This window comes from Cucumis melo, chromosome 5, assembly GCF_025177605.1.
Source record: "Cucumis melo cultivar AY chromosome 5, USDA_Cmelo_AY_1.0, whole genome shotgun sequence".
Lineage (NCBI taxonomy): Eukaryota > Viridiplantae > Streptophyta > Magnoliopsida > Cucurbitales > Cucurbitaceae > Cucumis > Cucumis melo.
Genome location: NC_066861.1, coordinates 22722738 through 22744725, shown reverse-complemented (window position 1 = coordinate 22744725; position 21988 = coordinate 22722738). Strand labels below are relative to the sequence as shown.

General features: G+C 34.9%; 1 pseudogene; it reads left to right on the top strand.

Moving 5' to 3' along the window:
• The first annotated feature begins 2804 nt into the window (after positions 1-2804).
• Positions 2805-21988, top strand: part of LOC127149576 (ABC transporter C family member 2-like) — an 83953-nt pseudogene continuing 64769 nt past the window's right edge.

The following is a 21988-nucleotide window of genomic DNA, read 5'->3' as shown; positions in this document are numbered from 1 at the left end:
ATTCAGTCTACAGCACAGTCCATCAGCAAATACACAAATTTACACATGAGGTTGCCGAACCCTTAGTCCATCAACGACATAACTCGATAATAAGCAGCCCAACAACATACTTCAACTATATATATAACATCAAGATTTTCATAATCCATCGACATTATTATTTCAGTTAACAGCACGACCCATCAACATAACTAAATTACAAAGAACATACGAGCATCTGTACTCCATCGGCAGAAGATCCCATTCACATATATATGTATATAAGCTACTATTAACAATCATGTCACCAAGAGTGCATACTAGTGATGTTTTCTAAGCATACATGCAACAGTCAATTCAGTACAGATGCTATTGTATGATCTTCATATGGGTTACTATGTTTCTAGTCTCGGTCTGGGGTCCAGTAGTAAGAAATCTCTTACCTGAGATGTAGCTAAAATTCTTGTTCAAGTTAGTGTCCAAATGAATCCACATAAACACAAATATAAGGATTTAAATGATGACACCATCAAAATCTATATTTAAAACGCTCAAGGCAACATCCACAGACTTACCCAAGTAGAGGAGAGTTGACTCCAAACTACTAGGGGTGTACATAAGCCGGGTTGGGCTGGGTTGGAGAAAAAATGTGGACCAACCCAAAGTGACCGGGTTGGCAAAATTTGAACCCTATCGGTTCAATATTCAAGGGTCAACCCAACCCAACCCAACCCTAAAAATTCGGGTTGGGTCGGGTTGGTCTTTTTTTTTAATTATATTGTATTTTAAAATTTTATATTGGTAAGAATTTAATTTTCACCATTTTCATAGTCTTTCAACCCAAATTTTCATATTCTTTTCAAATTTGAAGTCTACAATAATATTCATTCAAAAGTTCACAATCATTAAAAAAAATTAATCACACAAAATAGCAATGTCCATTAAAATTTAAAAATACATTCAAAAATTCAAAATCATACAAAAATTAATAATCACATGAAATAGGAATATCAATAATGTCTAATAATGTCCATTCAAATTGAAAAATGATTCAAAAGTTCAAAATTAAATAATGTCTACTAAAAATACATTAATATGTTCAAGGTTCAATAAAAAACTATTCCAATTTGGCCTCCACAATGTGCCACGACAATGATGATTTTGGGTGATGGTTCTTCTGAAAAAATTATTTCAATTTTTTCTTCTCTTCAAGATATAGTTGATATATATCTCTAGCTATTGTTACTCTCGATGGAACATCAAACTTAGGACATGCAATACTACAAAAGTGTCTAAAACCCTTACTCTCAACAAATCTGAATGACAACTCATTCATAATTATCATCTTAGCACATGCTAGTCTACATGCTGATTGGCTAAACAATGTAGTCACAAAATTACTAGCATTGGCTCCCTTCCCATCATTTTTAGGTACAAGAGTTAAGGTGGTTTGTTCTTTACTTTCTTCTCTGTATAGGTACTTTTTACATTGATTTCTTAAATGCTTCCACAAAGTGCTAGTTCCACAACTATTACTATCACATGCATAATCCTTGCTACAATAGTTACACTTGCACCTAGCTCCGTCTTTAGCACTTGCTTCCATTTTTGTGAAATGATCCCACACGGAAGAAGTTTGTTGATTAGGTCTCTTTCTTTTAGACTTGGGAGGTAGAGGTGGTACATGTTGTGTAGTTTGGCTTGTATTAGGAGGGGGAGGAGGAAGGGGAGAAGGCATTTCATTGTTACCAGTAGCACTCGCATTCTCACTACTGCTATCCATCTATATAAAAATAAATGAAATCAGCATCTAATTAACATTCCAATTAAACTTTAAACATCAACATACACCAATTAAATATATACATATGTAATTCCAACACCAACATATAATGAAAAGAAAGTGTTAACCATCAAAATATTTAACTTACCGTAAAGTTAAACAAGGGTGATTCCGCAGTATCTGAAACCGTGTCCGTGGTGACGAGTTTTAAAGAAACTCAAATATAAATATTTGAGACACTGTTAAAAGAAAGTGAAAAAAAAAGTATTATAGCTAGGATCAATCAAATATAAAAACCTCGAGTTATAAGAAAGTCATAGCTTAAGACAAAGTTCCTAATTTAGGGACCAAAATGATTAATATACACAATAATCAATATAACCATGGACCAAAATGACTCCTCAAATTTATATAAGCATTAGAACTTAAAACTTACATGATTGTATAACTATCCAACTAAACCCGTAATTTTTAGATGAATTTATAATGACACACAACCTTTTGGCACCTCTCCAATTGATAAAATACAGTACTTTAGTTAATTTAATAATGATGTTCTGCATTTAGAAGGTGACCAAAATTAGTGTTTCCGAGATGCATACAGGCAGGCCTTCTCATCACTCACTCAGCAACAAACAGCAATGTAACAATACAAGAATGGGACTTTGGACTATATATCAATTAACCCAAAATCTTACTCTTTAATTGAAAAGAAAAATAGAGTCAAAGACAGTAAATCTTCTACCTTCGTTATCCCCCAAACCACTATTTTATAAACACTTCTAAATATTCAATTCCACACAGTACTCTCATAAGTCATAAGCCACCCCTCAAATAAAATCATCTACAAAGGATTTTTCTATGTGTGATTAGAATTAATAAGCTGAAAATAATAATAATAATACAGACTGAGGTTTGGACAAAATATTGCAGTATTTTTCAAAGCAAAAAAAAACAATTAGAAAAAAAAATGAAAGTTAGGCCAGATGGGAACAATGAACAAACCTTGTACAAAACAAGATGAAGAACCCGACAAAGCAAGATGAAGAACCCAGAATGTGAAGTCCGTATAACTTGCGATCTGAATGTGCAGTTGAACTTGCAATTGGAAAGCCGTCAGAATGTGTCGTGCCGTCGAACTTAAATGTGCAAAGGCTGCCGGAATGTAAGGGTCGCCGAAATCTTAACGGCTATCGCCGAAGGGATTACGAAATGTGTCGAACTGTCGAAGGGATTGAATGCGCTAAAAGGGGATGGGGCGACGACGAACGCGAAACAAAATGGAACGCTCAACGCTGAAATGGAAATGGAAATGTTAATTTAGGTTTTTTTTTTCTATATATATATATATATACCCCTAAACCGGGTTGGGTTGGGTCAACCCGGCCCTTAATTTCCCAACCCGGTAACTCGACCCATCTTTTTTTTTTCAATTTTTTAACCCAACCCAACCCAAAACATAATTTAACCCAACCCAACCCTTACGGTTTGGGTTGGGTAGTCCAGGTTGGTCGGGTTACGGAATTTTTTGAATACCCCTACAAACTACACTTGCCGTAAAACCCAAGAATTAGAGCGTCACCTCTTTAAACACCTTCAAGGATCAAAAGATAACCCAACCAATAAGTCCAAAATTTTGTTCCAACATTTATACTCGAATCAACTATAGATAACATTAGGAACTCATTAAATTGTCCTTACCAAAACTCAGTGGGACTCAGCGCGGATGGAAATGGCTTAAGTGGCTCGGTGAACAGAGATCGGCTTGGAAAATCGGCTTGGGTTGGGAGGAAAATCAGCTCGGGTCGGCTCAAGTCACTCGGCTCGACTCGGTTCGTGGCTCGACTCGTCTCGATTTGGCTTAGTTTATGGCTCGACTCTGCTCGGACGGTTTGGCTTCACGCGGCTTGAAGAAATCAGGTGTTGAGTCGGTTTGGGCGCGACGCGAACCGTTTGAAATAGGCGTACATGAACCGCTGGCTTTCGAGGGAACGATGACAAGCGAAGAAGCAGCGGCTGATTGATGCACGGACAGTGAAGAACGACAAGGATGGAGACGGAGGAGCCGACGACACGTTCGACTGAGGGCAGCAACAGCTGACAGATGACTGTGCTTCAAGGAGAGACGACGAGCGGCGACAGATCTGGCTTCGCGTCTTCGCGGTTGTGATGGTTGAAGAAGGGGAAGAAAAAGGTTGAAGGCGACCGGCGACTGGGTAACTCTGGATGGGTGACGCGAGGTGGTCTTCAGCGTGCTTGAACGGGGAAGAACGAAGATGGGGGCTAGGGTGACTGTTGTTGGCTGTGGAAGGAGAAGAAAAAGAAGGGGGGTCGTGTTGCGCGCGTGGAGAGGAAGGAGATTTAGGTTTTATTTTAATACATACATACATATATATATATATATATTAAATAATAATAATAATATAAAATTCATATTATATTATTATTTGATTAGTTTATATTATATCATATTATTAAAATTTACACCCTTTATTTTCTTTTTCTTTTCTCTTCTAAACTAAATAAATTTTAAAATACAATTTTTTTATTCTCAAAATTAATATAAAATGTTAAAAATTTACCTAAAAATTTTGGGCGTTACGGTTGATCTATAAACTTTGAAAAATAATACGGGAACTTACACGTATGGCAAATATAAAATTAAAATTGAGCTCATGACTCAACACTACTTGAAAATTGCATGAATGAAAATTTAAAAGTCCAACCCAAATGAAAAATTATCGGATTACCAAAATGTCCGCACAGTAAAAAATGCTTCCTAAATTGGATATTGTTAGAATATCAGTGGGCCAATCTTAGGAAGTGTACAAAATATTTTATTAAACGAACGTTCTTAGTGTAAAAGATATTCTTTTAATTAAAAGTTTATCTCAAGATATTATCTTTGAAAGATTTGGTGGCTCAAGATTTTGTCTTCCCTTTTGTAGAAAATAGCAGTATCTAGGGTTCCTATTTATTTTGTGTTCATCGGCATTTTGGTGAGTATGCAGAAAATTGAAGGGCGATTCGTATCCTTATGAAGCAATTGAACATGATTCAGATTCAAATTGAAATTATTGTGCCTAGTAGTATTCATGATTCAGATTGCTTTTAATTGTTGTGATTTAGCTTCAGAAGCATCATTAATTATTTGAGAGTAATCGGCCACCCTTGCGATGGCCTTTGTCTGGACTTATAAAATTTGATAGTGTTGTATACACTATAGACCCGAGCTCCGACCCGTCTTGCATGGATCCCTTTTAGTGTTTTTTCTAATAAAAAGGTTGGAATAGTCGGACGGATTGGGGCTGGAAAATCAAGCATACTTAATGCTTTATTTCGTATTGTTGAACTAGAAACAGAAAGAATATTCATTGATGGTTTTGATATTGCAAAATTTGGATTGTGGGATTTGAGAAAAGTTGTTGGGATTATAGCAGTCACTTTTTCTTTTTTCAGGTAAAGGGTGACCATATTTAATCATTTTGGTTTCTTAGGTCCCGTTTGGGTAAGCCTGATTGGTTTTTGTAAATTTAGTTTTTTTAACACTTCTTTCACTTGGGAGTTTTTGGCTTAGATATGTTCTTTTTACTGATGTTTTAAAAAATTAGTACAAGTATTCAAAATTAAAATAAAAAGGTTGTTTTTAAAAGTTTTGCTTATATTTTTAGAACTTTAGTCAAGAAGAATTCATTTATTGTACATAATAAAAGTCATGGAAAAAAATGAGGAGGAAATAGTCTTAGTTTTTAAAAACCAAAAACTTAAGAAAGATAAAGGGTTAACAAATTGGGTTATAGTTATAGCGTTTTTTTTTTTTTTCGTTTTTCTCATTGTATGGTTTTGTTTTATGTAGGAAGTGTTAGGTTTAATCTAGATCCATTCCAAGAACACACGGACGTTGATCTTTGGGAAGTTCGTGAGAGGGAACACTTAAAGGATTTCATAAGAACGAATACGTTGGGCTTGGATGCTGAGGTATGTTTCATTTCGCTCGACTTTTATGAAAAATAATTTATGTGTGTGGAATTTGATAGTAGTTTAAGTCAGATGATTCTTTTTATTTAAATTCTTTGGTCAATTTGATAGTTTAACTTTTTCAGAAGATTGCCTTAGACTTTGGTTTGTATTGTAACATGTGAAATTGATTTGCTGGAAACTTTGCTCCATTTTAATTTGTTGGATTCTTTGTATTGATTTATATAATAATATTAATGTTGAAAAGAAAAAGGAAATTTTGATTTGGATCTTTCTTGTATGTAACAAGTAGTAAAAACAACATTTGATTATGTACCCATTTTTACGAAATATTGCAAATATATAAATTTTTTGTTTTTAATTTTTATAAAAAGGAAAAAAAAACTTATTGACCCATTAATTTGGTAGGACAGCTTTCAATTTATTATACTAAATTAAATTTCAACACAGTTTGGGATGAGCTTTATTTCCTTGATTAAATTTTTGCCTTCAATAATTTTTTGGATCGACATTATTTCCTTAATTAAATTTTTTTAGTAAACTTGCAAACTGGATTTGGGATGGCCATATTGTAAGGAAAGAATATATGGACAAATTTAGTAATAATTGATTTTTGTGATTGCATTTCAAGGGAGATTTATTTTTAATAATGTATTTTTAAAAACTATTGTCAAAAATTAGGTAGAAGGCAGACTATGGACAAAAATAGAGTGATTTGGGCAAAATTGTGTACCAACTTTACTTGGAGGTCGTAGACGGGATCCACGACTTCAATCCGTGAACCTCAGAGTTTTGTTTTCTCACATTATTTAATATATATAGATATATAATTTTAATATTTAATATAGTGTGGATCCCACACCTTTTTAACATATTTAATATATATATATAAATTTAATATTTAATAAATTGTGGACCCTACCCCTTTTATATATATATAATAATTAATATATATATTAAATATTCAAAATTTCAAATTTCAATTTTAGAAAATATATTTCTTATAAAATATTTTTTCAAATTCCAATTTTTAATTTTTAAAAATTAATTTTCTCATTAATTATCTTTTCAAATTTCAAATATCAATCTTCAATTTTTTTAAAAAAAGATATATATTAACAAAATATATTATTAAATATTTAAATCTCCAAATTTCAAATTTAAAATATATATTTTCTTATTAAATATTTCAAAATTCTAATTTTCAATTTTAAAAAATGATCTTTCCAATTTTCAAATTCCAATATCTATAAATTCTTATATATTTTCGATCTCCAAATATATTTTTGAAAATTATAATTTGGAGATTTAAATATTTAATAACATATTTTGTTAATATATATCTTTTTTTAAAAAATTGAAGATTGGTATTTGAAATTTGGAAAGATAATTAATGAAAAAAATTATTTTTAAAAATTGAAAATTGGAATTTGAAAAAATATTTAATAAGAAAGTTATTTTTTAAAATTGAAATTTGAAATTTTAATATAAATATATTAATTATCTTAACAATAAAATGTGGGGTCCACAAAATTTAAATATTAAATATATATATACTAAATATTTTAAAAGGGTGTGGGGTCTACGATATATTAAATATTAAAATATATATATATACATAAATTAAATAAAAAAATGAAGTTGTTAAAATCTTAGAACATATATTAGGAAGGTTATGATAGGGGTTGCTAGACCTCTATACGTCGAAATTAATTACACAAATCCATAACACAGATTAATTATATTAGAGAAACTCTGATAAGAACGCAAGTATTGAAATATAATTGTTTGCACTTTTTTACTTATATTTATGTTTCAATTTCACAAACCGTTAATTTAGACCTATTTTTTATTCTTTTCTTTTTTTTTTATGTAGAGGACATCTCAAGAAGTATGATGACTAGACTCGATAAGTAGATCTCCCATTTACGCACAATTTATCGAAGCTCTAAATGGTGTATCAACCATTCGTGCATACAAAGCTTATGATAGGATTGTTGAAACCAATGGAAAATCTATGGACAATAACATTAAGATTTAGCCTTGTGATGATAAGTGGAAACCAATGGCTAGCCATTCGCTTACAAACTGTGGGAGCTCTAATGATTTGGCTTACAGCAACTTTTGCAGTGATGGGGAATAGCAAAGAAAAAACTAACAAGCATTTGCATCCACCATGGACTTCTAATTACAAATGTTTTAACTATTACTTCTTTGTTGACAGATGTACTCACACTTGAAAGTATGTTTGAAAATAGTTTAAACTCGGTCAAGCGCATTGGGAGGTATATAGATTTAGCTTCGGAAGCACCATCAATTATCGAGAGCAATCGACCGCCGTCGGGATGGCCTTCGTTTGGAGTTATAAAATTTTATAGTTGTTGTATTACGCTATAGACTCGAGCTCTGACTCGTCTTCATGGGATCTCTTTTAGTGTTTTTTGTAATGAAAAATGTTGGAATCGTTGGATGGGCTGGGGCTGGAAAATCAAGCATACTTAATGCTACTTAATGCTTTATTTCGGATTGTTGAACTAGAAATAGGAAGAATATTCATTGATGGTTTGGATATTGCAAAATTTGAATTGTGGGATTTGAGAAAAGTTGTTGGGATTATGCCAATCACCTGTTCTTTTTTTCAGGTAAAGGATGTGATCATATTTAATCATCTTGGTTTCTTAGGTCTCGTTCGGATAAGTCTAATTGGTTTTTGTAAATTTAGTTTTGTTAACACATCTTTCACCCGTGAGTTTCTGGCTTAGACATATTCTTTTTACTGATGTTTTAAAAAATTAGTACAAGTATTCAAAATTAAAATAAAAAGATAGTTTTTAAAAGTTTGCTTATATTTTTAGAACTTTACTTAAGAATAATACAATTATTGTACTTAAGAAAGATAAAGGTCATGGTAAAAAATGAAGAGAAAATAGTCTCAATTCTTAAAAACCAAAAACTTAAGAAAGATAAAGGGTTAACCAATTGGGTTATAGTTATAGCGTTTTCTTTCATTTTTCTCATTGTATTGTTTTGTTTTATGTAGGAAGTGTTAGGTTTAATCTAGATCCATTCCAAGAACACGCTAACATTAATCTTTGTTTTACGTTGTGCTTGGATGTTGAGGTATGTTTCATTGCGATCGACTTTTGTGAGAAATAATTTATGTGTGGAATTTGATAGCAGTCTAAGTTGGATGATTGTTTATTTAAATTTTTTGGTCAATTTGATAGTCTAACTTTTTCCTAAGATTGCCTTAGGCTTTGGTTTGTTTTGTAACTTGTAAAATTGATTTGCCGGAAACTTTGCTCCATTTTGTTGGATTCTTTGTATTGAATTCTTAATATTAGGATATATGCATGAAACTTTGTAACTAAAATTATTAGAGTTGGGTTATAATTAATCTGGTTGAGAGGCCGTTTCTTCCCCATTTTCTGCTCTCAAGCTGTCGAATTGAATCAACGAATTGATTGTAGCTCGGCCTTTGATAGCATTGTAATTCATAATTCTTTGCATTTTCTAGCTAAGCCTCTTGCTAAGTGAAACACACTTTGGTCGTGTCAAATATATTTGAATAACTTCTTTAGATGCTTATCAAGATTACAACTACCGTTCTTTAGGCTCAGCCACTTTTTAATTAGAAACAAATTAAAGGAAAGTGTGCATACAAAATAAAATATACGTCTCTTATACCTGAGATGATTGTGTAAGACACCTAAGTTTTTCTGGCATGTTTTTGCTCAACACTCCGACACTTGTTGGGACACATATCAAACATTTAGTTTTTTTTTCAACAAAAAATACCTTCTCATTAATATAATAATAATAAATAGAAATATAAATACACAAAGGATAAAATCTTTGAAGTGTAGCCACCTAATTTTATCCTACATTTTTTATTATTCTTTAAAATATTAATTGTAGCAATGGTTAAGATATTTTATTCATTTTATTTTGTTAAAAAAAAAGTAATTTTTTTATAATAATATAAAATCTTATAATAATTGTTATTATTATTTAAATCTTTCATTAATGAAAGTATCTATCTTAAAAAAAATCAATTTATCACGTTTATCATTTTAGAAAAAGAAATATTTTATTAATATCATATTTGACTTATCATTTTAGGAAAAAAGTAAAATAATTTATTTCATACAAAATTCTTTTAATTTATCTTTATCATTTTAGGAAAAAAAACAAAGTATTTTATTTTATTAATATCATATTTGATTTATCATTTTAGGAAAAAAGTAAAATAATTTATTTCATACAAAATTCTTTTAATTTATCTTTATCATTTTAGGAAAAAAAACAAAGTATTTTATTTTATACAAAATCTTTCAATATCATATTTTTACTATTTTAGAAAAAAAGAAATTCAATAAAATAACCTAATTTGATTTTATACTTATTTTTTCCTAATTTGTGGCACACCCCGGGGTCTATAAAAAGGGATCTTTTGTCATTTGAAAAAGAGAGAGAAAAAAAGTGTATTAGAAAGAATATCTACGAGAGAAAACAATTTTTTTTATTGCTTAGAGAATCTCTGTAGATTTTTTGTTGTTGTTGTTGTTGTTGTTGTTGTTGTTATTGCCAGAACTCTGCCCTCCCTATTTTGCCATTTTCTCTCAAAAATTCTAGCAATCTTCTTTACTCTTCTCTTTCCATTCTACCATTTTTCTCCCAAAAACTCCAACTATCTTTTTTATCCAATGAAAAGGTAATCTTCTAAGAGGTAAAAAGGCAATGAGTATTCCATTTGTTTGAGAGTTTCTTCCCTTTCTTTCTACTTTTTGTTTGCGAATTAAATTTGCATCTATAAAACAACTTGTTTTTATTTTTTTTACAAATTCTCTTGATATTCCCTACATATTCTTTTATATGTTTTCCTTTTTCTACTAACCACTTTCCTTTCAAGCTTTGATTTCAAGAATTTTTATTAACAATCATTCTCTTGGGTCTAACATCCTAACTTGCCACCAAGCTACAGTAAAAATTAAGAGTAAATATTTTTTTTCTTTTGTAAGTTAAATTGGTGAGTTCCTTATTCTTTTTCTTGGTTCTTGGCTTGCATCTAGCATATTACATTTTTCAATTAGTAAAAAAAATTAATTTTTCCTTAGATGATGTTTTTTGGTTTTTCAAACTTGTGCTAATCTATGAAGTATCATGCTATGTAAGTTTCATTATTATCTAATTTTAACATTTATGAATAGTGATAGACTAAATTTAAAACTATACGAGGATAAGATACAAAACTATGACTTCTCAATTTAAGCCATTAAAGATTTACTTATGTGTTGTATGTCAATGATAATGTTTTCTTGTGCTATGGTTCCCAAGGAAAAACAATGATTATTTGGATCAATGTATTGTCTACTATATTTTTTGCGTTGAATTTGATAAAAGAGGAACTACAAGAGATCTTTGATAACAACACTTCCCAATCCTCATGGTAAGAAAGTTTTAAAACTTACTTATTTTTCAACTGCATTTTATATATTATTTGGATTTTTGGAGTCACCTTCTGATGTAAATTTTTAGAGTGTTTGTTATTTGTTACATTGTTTGTTGTTTTCTCATAACATTGGTTGTAACTTTTGTTCTTGGAATAACTTTGATGATGATGTTAACTTAATTTATCAAAAACCTCTGTGGAGGGTAATCAAGATATGGAAGTGTGGATTTGGTAAGCATGCTTTATGTTTTGCAACCATAACTTAACTATTTTGTTTTAGGAATCATGTTGACATGTACTTAGGAATGTTGCTTTGATTATCCTACAGTGGTAGCCATTGAAAAAATATTTTGTGCAATCCACTTAGACATATGTTTTAGGATTCGTGTTGACATATATTTAGGAACTTGATACTTTGTTACATTGACACCAAACATGTGTTGACATATAAGCCTTTATTCAATAGAAACAGTATCGTCAAAGCACATTTCTTGACAATAATCGTGTGACGAAACATTTACAATGACAATATATTAGTGTCGAGTTATATTGAAAGATAACACACTTAAAGCGTCGTTATAAGAGTATTAATGACAATATATTTGTATCCAGTGATAGATAACGGTGACACATTTAAATTGTCAATGTAATAATATTAATGACAATATATTCGTGTCGAGTGATAGGTTACGGTGACACATTTAAAGTGTTAATGTAAGGATATTAATGACAATATATTCGTGTCAAGGTATATATAACAATTACACATTTAAAGCGTCAATATAAAGTTATTAATGACAATAAATTCGTGTCGAGTAATAGATAATGGTGACACATTTAAAGTTTCAATCTAAGAGTATTAATAACAATATATTAGTCTCAAGATATAGATAACGGTGACACATGATTTGCGTCAATATAAGGGTATTGATGACAACATATTGGTGTCGAGTTATAAATAACGGTGACATATTTATTGCGTCAAGGTAAAGGTATTAATGACACAATTTTGGTGTCATCTAAGCACATTTAGTGACACGTTTTCCAAAGTATTGTTAAATAGACTTTCTTGGCAGTGGCTTCAATGACACAAAAATTGGCTTCAATGACACAAAAATTGTGTCGTTGAAAGTCTTTATGACGCAAAACTTGCGTAGTTAAAACCTAAATTTGTAGTAGTGTTCCAATACAACTAATACTTCTATACGTTGTCCTTGTTTAAAGTGTGAAAATTGTCAAAAACATAAAGCCAATGATATAAGAGATCATTTATATTTTAATGTCATTGATGAAAGTTATAGGATTTGGTTTTGGCATGGTGAATATTCATCCTTCCATGGAGATTCCTCTAAGTGTATGTATGAAGAGAATGATGTTGGAAATATAAAAAAAATGGTTCAAATTGCTCATGAGCAATATTCAAAGGATCCAAGTGGTTTTCAGAAATTGCTTAATGATGTTGAACAGTCGTTATACGAAGGATGCAAAAAATTCACCAAATTGTCTACATTAATGAAGTTGTATAACTTAAAAGTTAGATATGGATGGAGTAACATTAGTTTCTCAAAACTCCTGAAAGCATTAAAAGACATCTTACCTTCTCCTAATGACCTCTCTACATCAATGTATGATGCAAAGAAAATGTTAGTTGCACTAGGAATGAAATATGAAAAGATTCATGCATGCCCTAATCATTGTTGCTTGTATCGAAAGGAATATGCCAACACAATTGTGTGCTCGGAATGCAGTGAGTCTAGGTGTGGTACTTTCCACCTATTCAACGATTTCAACAAATGTTTAGAAGTGTTGAATGTGCTAAAAACTTAACTTGGTATGTTAATGAAAGAGAAATTGAAGATAAATTGAGGCACCGTGATGACTCTCTAGCTTGGAAGTTAGTTAACACCATGTGGCCAAATTTTAGTTCTGTACTGTAACACCCCAAATTTTTTAAGTAAATTTCTTGACACTTGTACTAATTTTTGAAGGATTTAAAAATTTTTGGGTGTTAAAATTTATTTGGTTTAGAAGAGAAAAGAAAAAGAAAATGAAGGGTGTAAATTTTAATAATAATAATTTAATATGAATTTTATTATATTATTATTATTATATTATATTATTATTATTATTATTATTTTAGAAAAAACCTAAATCTCTCTTCTTCTCTCATGCGTGCCGCCAGCCCCCTTGCGTTTTCTTCTTCTTATTCTTCCTCTAGTCGCGCCTCTCCCCCAACTCTCATCTTCAATCTCTTCTCTCCTCTTCTCCGTCCGCCGCAGCCATCGAGCCCCTGTCTTCTCCCCGTGTATCGTTCGACGAAGCCCAGTCACCACCGCCACGCATCTCCTCGTTCGTCGGCCAGATCTATCTCTATTTGTGAAGTCTGGCAGTCACATGGTGGAGCAATTTACATCGCGTCTTCGGTCTTCCTCTATCCGTCGACTGCCAGCCATCTCAGTCCCTCTCCGTCCTTCGTTTGCTGCATCCTCGCAAGACCCAGCTACCGCGTCTGTCTTTATCCGACCCGACCCAAATCATCTTCTTTTCCAGCCGACACCTATTTAACCAAGCCGAACTGAGAACCAAGCCGAGCCGAACCGAGTCGACCCGAGGCGAGCTACCTCCCAAGCCAAGTCAATTTTCCAAGTTGATCTCCCTGTTCACCGAGCCACTTAAGTCGTTTCCCTCCACGCAGAGTCATGGTGAGTCTTTGGTAAGGGTGAGTTAGTGAGTTCCTAACGTTTTCTATAGCCGATTCGAGTATAAATGTTGAAATAAAATGTTAGACCTATTGGTTGGGTTAACTTTTGATCCTTGAAGTGTTAAAGAGGTGACGCTCGAATTCTTAGGTTTTACGGCAAATGTAGTTTGCAGTCAACTTTCATATACTTAGGTAAGTCTGTGGATGTTGCTTTGGAGCGTTTTAAATGTTGATTTTGGTGGTGTCATCGTTTAAATCCTTATGTTCGTGTATAGGTTGATTCGTTTGGACGTTGACTCAAACAAGGATTGTAGCTAAATCTTATGTAACGGATTTCTTACTACTAGACCCCAAACCGGGACTTGAAATATAGTAACTCATATGAAGATTACACAATAGCGACTGTACTAAACTGATTGATGCATGTATGCCTAGAAAACATCATTAGTATGCACTCTTGACTGATTAAAAGTTACATGATTGTTAGTTGTAGATTACATGTATATACATGTGAATGGGTTATTCTGCCGATGGAGTACGGATGCCCTAATGTTCTGTGTAATTTAGTTATATTGATGGACCGTGCTGTTAACTGAAATAGTAATGTCGATGGATTATGAAAACCTTGATGCTATGTATAGTTGAAGTATGTTGTTGGGCTGCTATTTATTGAGTTACGTCCTTAATGGACTAAGGGTTCGGGAACCTCATGTGTAGATTTTGTCTTCGCTGATGGACTGTGTTGTAGATTGAATAGGGACGTTAAGCATAATGTGGACGTTATGCATAATATAGTTTACTCATAGTTGTGTTAGCATTTGGACTGAGAAAAAATGATGGTCAGCTATATTTACATAGTGATGATTTGATTCGTTGACTGGACTTAGATAAGGTGACAGTATTGTGTGAATTGGATATATGTTTAATGACTGATGAGACTGTTGACTAAACCTAAACTGTCTAACTGACTAAGCTTATAAACTAAGTCGTTAGCTTAAACGATATTGTGATGTGACTATTGTATATGGTTTAGTATGGACTGAGGAGTAACGGTTAGCTTTATCTATGAGGTAGTGTACCTTGTAGGCATGGTGTCCTTCGAGATTCCTACATTAATCCGTGCATCCTCCAAGATCACTAGACTAATATATGTATCCTTTGGGATCATTGAACTGATATCCTCCGGGATCACTAGACTAATATTTGTATCCTTCGGGATCACTAGACTGATATGTGCATCCTTCGGGATCACTAGACTGATATGTGGATCCTCCAGGATCGCTAGACTGATATATGTATCTTTCGGGATCAGTAGACTGGTATGTGCATCCTTCGGGATTACTAAATTGATATGTGTATACTCCGAGATTACTAGACTGATATGTGTATCCTCCAAGATCACTAGAATGATATATGCATTCTTCGGGATCATTAGACTGATATGTGTATTCGATCGGATCACTAGACTGATACGTGTATCCTCCAGGATCAATAGACTGATTGATGTGTGCGTTTTACGAAACCACTAGACTGTTTTATGTAGGGTACCTCTTAATAAGAAGCTAACTGTTATTACCCCAGCAGGACCAGTAGTGAATCCCTTACTTGGTATATTTTTATACTCAACCTTTACTCTTTAACTTTTTCAAGCAAAGGTAACACGAGGGACAAACTGACGAGAGGCAAGAAGGATGCTTGAAGGCCATATGGACATGTCTAGTTTTTTTATGCTTCCGCTGAACGTATTTGTTATTTATGTTTCATTTTACTTATTAAATGGAGTCATGGTTGGAACAACTGTTCTTCTGTTTTGTCTTGATGAATCGTAAACAGGTCTTTTTGAAAGCGATTTAAAATAGGGCCCGAAATTACTTTTCTTATGTATTGAAGGTTTTTAATGAATTGTAAACAGGTTTTTTTATGAGTTTATGTGTTTTATTGTCGAACCTTAGCAATAAGTAGTAACCTAAGCTTAATCCGAAAAGTTGGATCGTTACAGTAGGTATCAAAGCCTAAGTTTTAGGTTCTATAGACTAACTTACGATGTGAGTCTGTGTTTTATGTCCCTCTAGCTAAAACGATCCTTTGCCACTCGTCAGGTACGGTTTCATGAAATTATATGTATAACTCTATATGTATGACCTTGCATAAGTTAAACTGTGAAGTAAATTATTGTATGTATTGTATGAGACTAACGGAGACATTGGTGGTTGTTAGGAATATGCCGCCAAGGAGAGGTGCTCGTAGGGGTGGTCGAGGAGGTCGAGAAAGAGGAGCAGGACTTGTCCAACCTGAAGTGCAGCCTATAGCTTAAGCTACCGACCCTGCAGCGCTAGTCACTCATGCAGACCTCGCTGCTATGGAACAGAGGTTTAGGGATTTGATTATACAGATGCGAGAGCCGCAGCAGGTATCAGAGCCATCAATAAGTATTAACCTCAACTTAGTCCGAAAAGTTGGATCGTTACAGTAGGTATCAGAGCCTAAGTTTTAGGTTTTGTAGACTGAATTACGATGTGAGTTTGTGTTTTGTGTCCTTATGGCTAAACGATCCTTTGCCACTCGTCAGGTACACTTTCATGAAATTATATGTATAACTCTATATGTATGACCTTGAATAAGTTAAACTATAAAGTAAATTATTGTATGAGACTAACGGAGTCATTGGTGGTTGTTAGAAATATGCCGCCAAGGAGAGGTGCTCATAGGGGTGGTCGAAGAGGTCGAGGAAGAGGAGCAGGACGTGTTCAACCTGAAGTGCAACCTGTAGCTGAAGCTATCGACCCTGCTTCACTAGTCACTCATGCAGACCTCGCTGCTATGGAGTAGAGGTTCAGGGATTTTATTATGTAGATGCGGGAGTCGTAGTAGGCTGCCCCATTAGCTCCTACTCAGGCTCCAACTGTACCCCAGAACGTACCGGACTAGTTTTCAGTAGAAGCTAAACATTTGAGGGATTTCAGAAAGTACAACCCTACGAAATTCAACGAATCTTTGGAGGACCCCACAAAGGCTCAAATGATGATCAGAAACTTCAGTGCGTCATTTTTATGTTAACAGACAGAGGCAATGCCTGGTGGGAGACGGTAGAGAGGAGGTGATGTGGGTAAGATCACTTGGGAATAGTAATAGGAGAGTTTCTATGCGAAATTCTTCTCTGCCAGTTTGCAAGATGCCAAGCGGCAAGAGTTTCTAAACCTAGAGCAAGGCGATAAGACAGTGGAGTAGTATGATGCAGATTTTGATATGTTGTCCCGCTTCGCTCTTGAGATGATAGCAACCAAGGCTGCCAAAGCTTATAAGTTTTTTAGAGGTCTTAAGCTAGATATCCAGGGTCTCGTTTGAGCCTTTCGACCAGTCACCAATGCCGATGCACTGCGCCTGACAGTGGATCTCAATTTACAGTAGAGGGTTAACTCCTTCAAGATCGCAGGAAGAGGGTCGACTTCAGGACAGAAAAGAAAGGCTAAGTAGCAGCCTATTACACTGTCGTCGAGGAACTTTAGATCAGGTGGAGATATTCGTCGTTTCCAGCAGAAACCTTTTAAGGCAGGGGAAGTTGCTAGAGGGAAGCCTTTATGTACCACCTGTGGGAAGTACCATCTGGGTCGTTGTTTGTTTGGGACCAGGAATTGTTTCAAGTGTAAGCAAGAGGGCTTATGAATGATAGATGCCCGATGAGACTTACCAGGGTTGCACAGAATTAGGGACCAGGTGCTTCAGAGCAAGGTAGAGTCTTTGCTATGAATAAGTCTGAGGTTGAGAGAGCAGACACTATAGTGATAGGTACGCTTCCAGTGTTAGGGCATTATGCCTTAGTTCTTTTTTATTTTGGTTCGTCGCATTCCTTTATCTCTTCTGCATTTGTGTTGCATGCACGCTTAGAGGTAGAGCCCCTAAACCATGTTTTATCAGTATCTACTCCTTCTAGGGAGAGTATGTTGTCAAAAGAAAAGGTAAAGGCATGCCAGATTGAGATAACAGGTCATGTAATAGAAGTAACATTGTTAGTCTTGGATATGCATGATTTTGATGTAATTCTGAGTATGGATTGGCTAGCTGCTAACCATGCTAGTATAGATTGTTCCCGTAAGGAGGTAGCGTTTAACCCTTCCTTTATGGCCAGCTTTAAATTTAAAGGGGAAGGATCAAGGTCGTTGTCTAAGGTAATCTCAGCTATGAAGGCCAGCAAACTGCTTAACCAGGGAACTTGAAGTATCTTGGCCAATGTGGTAGATAATAGAGAGGTTGATGTGTTGTTGTCATCGGAACCAGTTGTGAGGGACTATCCAGATGTTTTTCTCGAAGAACTTCCAGGATTACCTCATCACAGAGAGATTGATTTTGCTATTGAGCTGGAACCTGGTACTATCCTATATCTAGAGCTCCATATAGAATGGCCCCAGCAGAGTTGAAAGAGCTAAAAGTGCAGTTACACGAGTTGCTTAACAAAGGCTTCATTCGATCGAGTGTGTCACCTTGGGGTGCACCACTTTTGTTTATTAAAAAGAATGATGGTCGATGCGCTCATGTATTGGCTATAGAGAGTTGAATAAGGTAACTGTTAAAAACAAATATCCTTTGCCCAAAATCGATGATCTGTTTGACTAGTTATAGGGATTTATAGTGTTCTCTAAGATTGATCTCCAGTCAGGATATCATCAGTTGAGGATTAAGGATAGTGATATACTGAAAACAGCCTTTCGTTCTAGATATGGGCATTATGAGTTTATTGTGATGTCCTTTGGTTTGATGAATGCGCCAGCAGTGTTTATGAATTTGATGAACATGGTGTTTAGGGATTTCCTAGACACTTTTGTGATTGTGTTTATTGACGATATTTTGATATATTTCAAGACAGAGGCAGAGCATGAGGAGCATTAACGCATGGTTCTAGAAACCCTTCGAGCTAATAAATTGTATGCAAAGTTTCAAAATGTAAGTTTTGGTTGAAGCATGTATCTTTTCTAGGCCATGCAGTTTCCAAAGCTGGTGTTTCTGTGGATCTAGCTAAGATAGAGGCAGTTACCAGTTGGTTCTAACCTTCCACAGTCAGTGAAGTTCGTAGCTTTTTGGGTTTAGCAGGCTAGTACCGATGGTTTGTGGAGGAATTTTCCCGTATAGCTACTTCTCTTACTTAGTTGACCAGGAAGTGAGCTCCTTTTGTTTGAAGCAAGGCCTGTAAGGATAGTTTTCAAAACCTTAAACAGAAGCTCATTACTGCACCGGTTCTTACTGTACCTGATGGTTCAGGAAGTTTTGTAATTTACAGTGATGCTTCTAAGAAATGTTTAGGTTGTGTTTTGATGCAGCAAGATAAGGTAGTCACTTATGCTTCTCGTCAGTTGAAGAGTCATGAGCAGAATTACCTTACCCATGATTCAGAGTTGGCAGCAGTAGTTTTTGCACTGAAGATATGGAGACATTACTTGTATGGTGAAAAGATATAGATCTTTACGAATCATAAAAGCTTGAAATACTTCTTCACTCAGAAGAAGTTGAATATGAGACAACGAAGATGGCTTGAATTAGTAAAGGATTACGATTGTAAGATATTGTATCATTCTGGCAAGACAAATGTGGTAGTTGATGCTCTTAGTAGAAAGGTATCACATTCAGCAGCACTTATTACCAGACAGACCCCGTTGTACCGAGATTTTGAGAGGGCTGAGATTGCAGTATCAGTAGGGGCAGTCGCCTCGTAGTTAGCTCAGTTGTCGGTGCAGGCGAATTTGAGACAAAAGATTATTGTTGCTTAGCGTAACGATCCTTATTTGGTTGAGAAGCGTTGCCTAACAAAAGCAGGGCAAGTTGTTGAGTTCTCCATATCCTTTGATGGTGGGCTTTTGTTTGAGAGGCACCTTTGTGTGCTAGCAAACGATGTAGTAAAACAAAATTATTGACTGAGGCTCATAGTTCCTCATTTTCCATGCACCCAGGAAATACAAAAATGTATCAGGACCTGAAACGAGTTTGTTGGTGGCGTAATATGAAAAGAGAGGTGGCAGAATTTGTCAGTAAATGTTTGGTGTGTCAGCAAGTTAAAGCACCAAGGCAGAAACTAGCAGGTTTATTACAACCCTTGAGTGTGCCGGAATGGAAGTGGGAAAATGTGTCTATGGATTTTATTATAGAACTGCCTAGAACTTTGAGGGGTTTTACAGTGATTTTGGTTGTTGTTGATAGGCTTACCAAATCAGCACACTTCATTCCGAGAAAATCCTGGGCATAGTTGTACTTGACTGAGATAGTGAGACTGCATGGAGTGCCAGCGTTGATTGTTTCTAATAGAGATGCTCGTTTCACTTCCAAGTTCTAGAAGGGTTTACAGGCTGCTATGAGCATGAGGTTAGACTTCTGTACTACTTTCCACCCACAGACTGATGGTCAGACTAAGCGTCTGAACCAAATTTTAGAGGATATGTTACGAGCTTGCGCATTAGAATTTTCAGGTAGTTGGGATTCTCACTTGCATTTGATGGAATTTGCTTATAATAACAGTTTTCAGGCTACCTTGGCATGACACCGTTTAAGGCCTTGTATGGCAAATGTTGTAGATCCTCTATTTACTGGGATGAGGTTGGTAAGCACAGTTAATGGGTCCTGAGCTAGTTTAGTCTACTAACGAAGCAATACAGAAAAGTAGAGCACGTATGCAGACCGTACAAGGTAGATAGAAGAGTTATGCTGATGTGAGACGGAAAGATCTTGAGTTTGATGTGGGAGACAAAGTGTTCTTGAAAGTAGCACCTATGAAAGGTGTCTTACATTTGAAAAGAAGGGAAAGTTGAGTTCTCATTTCGTTGGACCGTTTGAGATTCTGGAGCAAATTGGCCCTATGGCGTATCGTTTGGTGTTGCCGCCATCACTCTCGGTAGTTCATGACATAGTCCATGTTTTTATGTTGAGAAAGTATGTGTTAGATCCATCCCATGTACTAGATTACGAGCCATTAGAGATAGATGAAAATTTGAGTTCTACAGAACAACCAGCTAAAATATTGGCTAAAGGGGTAGAGATGTTGAGAAACATAGAGATCCCTTTAGTTAAAGTCTTATGGCGGAATCACAAAGTTGAAGAGGCTACATGGAAGAGAGAAGATGACATGAGAGCTCGTTATCCAGAGTTGTTCGAGGAATAGAACTTTCGAGGACGAAAGTTCCTTAAAGAGGGAAGAATGTAATGCTCCAGATTTTTTAGGTAAATTTCTTGACACTTGTACTAATTTGATGATTTAAAAATTTTTGGGTGTTAAATTTATTTGGTTTAGAATAGAAAAGAAAAAGAAAATGAAGGGTGTAAATTTTAATAATATGATATATTATAAAATAATAAAATAATAATATGATATGAATTTTATTATAGTAATATTATATTATTATTATTATTATTATTATTATTATTTAAAAAAAAACCTAAATCTCTCTTCTTCTCTCCCGCGCGTCGCCAGCTCCCCTGCGTTTTCTTCTTCTTCTTCTTCTTCCTCCAGCGGCGCCTCTCCCCCCTACGCTCATCTTCAATCTCTTCTCTCCTCTTCTCTGTCCGTCGTCGCAGCCGTCGAGCCCCTGTCTTCTCCTCGTGTGTCGTTCGACGAAGCCCAATAGCCACCGCCGTGCATCTTCTCGTTCGTCGGTAAAATCTGTCTCTATTTGTGAAGTCCGGCAGCCGCGTGGTGGAGCGATTTACGTCACATCTTCGATTTTCTTGTATCCATAGACCGTCGGCCATCTCAATCCCTCTCCGTCCTTCGTTTGTCGCATTCTTGCAAGACCCAGTCACCGCTTCTGTCTTTATCTGACCCGACCCAAATCATCTCCTCTTCCGGTCGATGCCTATTTAACCAAGTCGAGCTGCGAGCAGAGCCGAGCCACGAGGCGATCTGAGCCGACTCGAGACGAGCTGCCTTCCAAGGCAAGCCAATTTTATAAGCTGATCTCCCTGTTCACCAAGTCACTTAAGCCGTTTCCCTCCAGCTGAGTCACAGTAAGTCTTTGGTAAGGGTGAATTAGTGAGTTCCTAACGTTTTCTATAGCCTATTCGAGTATAGATGTTGAAATAAAACGTTAGATTTATTGGTTGGGTTAACTTTTGATCC